The sequence below is a fragment of the Lagenorhynchus albirostris genome, chromosome 1, assembly GCF_949774975.1.
Source record: "Lagenorhynchus albirostris chromosome 1, mLagAlb1.1, whole genome shotgun sequence".
NCBI classification, from domain to species: domain Eukaryota; kingdom Metazoa; phylum Chordata; class Mammalia; order Artiodactyla; family Delphinidae; genus Lagenorhynchus; species Lagenorhynchus albirostris.
The window spans coordinates 180,372,297-180,375,872 of NC_083095.1; the positions used below are offsets into that span (position 1 = coordinate 180,372,297).

Below are 3,576 nucleotides of genomic sequence, written 5' to 3' on the forward strand. Positions count from 1 at the left end.
TTATTCTAGCTTGATTCATTCTCTGAGATGATTTTCTATAAGCTGAAATTTCATTTTATTCCTTAAATAATAGGTAACATTTCTCTGTCATTGGCATGGGATTGCTTTGCCATGTTGAAATGTCAGAGATCTCAGAGCTGAAGGGACCTTAGAGCTGGTATACGTTAGTCCACTCAGTCAAGGACATACAGGTAGTTAGGCCACAGCTACATCCAGGATTTCTTTATCCGTTGGTCTGTCACAGTGTATTAGGCTGTTGTATGCTACAGCAACAACCAATCCTAAATCTCAGTGACTCAATACAACAAAAGTTAATTCCTTATTCACAGTACAAGTCCCACATTGTTGGCAGGAAGTTCTGCTGCACACAGCCACTTAGGGATCCAGCTGCTAGAAGCTCTGTCTATCTGGAACACAAGGCCTCTTGAGTCACTTTACCCAGAAAAAGAAGGAGAAAATGTCAGGCACCAGTTATTAAATACTTTGGCCCCTTCCACCCACTCCATTGATCAGAGAGAGTCACGGGGCTCCACCAATTGCAAAGGCAACTGAAAAGTCTTTTCTTCCAAGTGCTCAGGAGGTAGAGGGGAGCTGATGCTGGGGAGCAGTAGTAATATCTACCAGGATTCCTTCCATCCCATCACCCTTCTTAAGTAACTTTGCAAACAAGGTAGTGATGGAGATAATAATAATGATAAGGATGATGATGGTGATGATGGTAACATCTGATGTTTGCACAGGTCCTGAAGGTCCAGAAAATGCTTCTCTCATTTACCTTATTATTATTATTCTTTTTTTTTTAAAAAAAAAAAAACAAGCTTTGGCCAGTTTTATTAAAGAAAAATTGTGCATGATTTACTTTTCACCCGTCTGTTTTGGCATGCTTCTAATGATAACAGAATCACCTGGATCAACGATAGCCAGTGTGCGTACTCTGTGGTATTTTCCACACGCTGTGCCCAATTCAATATTATTGCTAGTGTGGTGTGGACACCAGTGTTGGCCAACATGGCATAATACTCTATTTCAGATTTCCTCAAGGCTGGGCAGTCGCTGGCAAGGCTGACCAGTTTCACTTTGCCTTGTCTGATCATTTTCAGAGTCTGCTTGTACCCCAGTGCATACTTTCCACTTTTCATAACGAGTTGGAGCCTAGAGTTGAGCAACTCCAGTGACTTTTTCGAGCGGCTGCCAAGATGGCTGGGGAGCAAGAAAGCTCTCATTTACATTACTTTTTTTTTTTTTGAAGATTTATTATTTACTTATTTATTTATTTAATTTACTTTTGGCTGCGTTGGTTCTTAGCTGCGGCTTGCCAGATCTTCGTTGAGGCACGCAGGATCTTTCGCTGCAGCGCACCAGCTTCTCTCTAGTTGTGGCGCGTGTGTTCCAGAGTGCGTGGGTTCTGTAGTTTGTGGCACCGTGGGCTCTCTAAGTTGAGGTGCCCGAGCTCAGTGGTTGTGTCACCCGGGCTTAGTTGCCCTGCAGCCTCTGGGACCTTAGTTCCCCAACCAGGGATCGAACCTGCGTCTCCTGCCTTGGAAGGCAGATCCTTTACCACTGGACCACCAGGGAAGTCCCTCATTTACATTATTAATTCAACGGTGTGCAATAACATTCCTTTTTCATATGAGAGAATTGAGCGCAGAGAATGTTCAACTGAATGGAGTGATTGGCTTAGGATCACATCAATGAGTATCTAGGAGATGAAATACTGAACGTTTAGTCACAGCTGAAGAGGAGGCCCTGAGGGGAAAGTGGGATAGGAGTTTAACCCAGGAAACGGCCCGACATGAGAAACCCAGTCCCAGAATTCACTGCAAAGGAGCTTTGAAGCATAAGGGTTGAAAGAAATAAAGACAATAGTGGAGCTCGTTTCTAGTTGTGACTCCTTTACTTCTGACCACATACACCCTTTTCTTTCACAACAAAACATGCCTGGCCTATAAGCAGAGACACTTAATATTTATCACACTAATAAAAAAGAAAGTAAAAAACTGCACGTCCCGAATAGCATGTATTAGGTGTTACGTAAGAACACTATTAGATTTGAAATATCACATCTGGCCTGGAAATTTAAGGCAACTCATTGCCTTCAGCTCATTGAATCTAGATGTGACAAAACAAATTACAGTTGTGAAATAAATTGATCCCGCTTGAACTATGGGAGAATTTAACAATCAGGATTTTAGAAGCAAAGGTAGCCAAATGAGAACAGCAGACCCAACCCCACAATAAATATTTAGCTGTGCTTTTAGCATTAAGTTTGGCACAGAATACAGAGGAGACGTCTGGTCTTCTGGAAACTTACACATTGATGAAGAAGCAAAACTAAGGCATGTAAAATGATACACATTTCTGTAAAACAGTCTACAACAAACTGCTGTTTTGTACAGTGAAAACTCCAAATGATGTAGGAAATGTGAAGAAGACAAAATGCTAAGAAAGAAAGGGAAAAAATGGAAGGAGGAAGACTCAGTGAACTTTTCATAGAAAAGCTTGATGTGGACCCAGGAATGGAAGCTGAATACAGTCTGGATAGGTGGAGAGGAAAAGAGAATCAGTTCTGGAAACAGCATGAACAAAGGCTCCAGATACACGGTGTTCCTGAGAAAGTGCCTGGCCCTGGCTATGGCACACCGACTTGCGTTGTTCTTAGTTGTGTTTGTGTATCTCTGTCTCATAGTTTACGATCATCTCCAGGAATAGGGCCTTATTTATCTTTGTGTAAGTGGCGTAGACATTGCATGTGGCACATAGAAGGTGCTCAAAACTCTTTCACTGGGGGGCTTCCCTGGTGGCACAGTGGCTGGGAGTCCACCTGACAGGGAAGGGGACATGGGTTCGAGCCCTGGTCCGGGAGGATCCCACATGCTGTGGAGCAACTGGGCCTGTGTGCCACAACTGCTGAGCCTGTGCACCACAACTGCTGAGCCCTCATGCCACAACTACTGAAGCCTGCACGCCTGGACCCGTGCTCCACAACAAGAGAGACCACCGAGGTGAGAGGCCCATGCACAGCAATGAAGACCCAATGCAACCAAAAATAAATAAATAAAATAAATAAAAATTTATTAAAAATAAAAAGAAACCGCATGGTAATGTATGGAAACTAAATTTAAAAACAAAAACAAAACTCTTTCATTGGGGATTCCCTTGTGGCCTAGTGGTTAGGATTCCAGGCTTTCACTGCCGGGGCCCCAGGTTCTATCCCTGGTCAGGAAACTAAGATCCCGCAAATTGCAGGGCCAAAACAATAAAAAATAAAAAAAATAAAAAGAACCTGGAAGAATGGGTAGGATTTTAAAAGAAAGAAGAAGAACTAACCTTCAATAATACCAACAGCAACATCTGGGGGTTTATCTAAACTTCACAAGAGTTGTGAGGAGTATCACCTCAAAGACAGGGAAACAGATGATGATGCCTTCTCAGATGTAGTGGTTATGGACATTTCTGCTGCATTGCTAATGAAATGTTAGTTTAACAAACTTTTATTTACGTCTCAGTTTTCTGAGACAGAATCTATATTTTATTGGCCTTTGGGCAGATCAGTAGAGGAAGGACTGAACGGGTAAT

The 3,576-nt window shown here is 42.6% G+C and overlaps 1 pseudogene; it reads right to left on the minus strand.

Annotated features, from left to right (window-relative positions):
* Positions 1 to 827: 827 nt before the first annotated feature.
* LOC132528814 (large ribosomal subunit protein eL30-like) lies at positions 828 to 1,223 on the minus strand (annotated as a pseudogene).
* Positions 1,224 to 3,576: the final 2,353 nt, after the last annotated feature.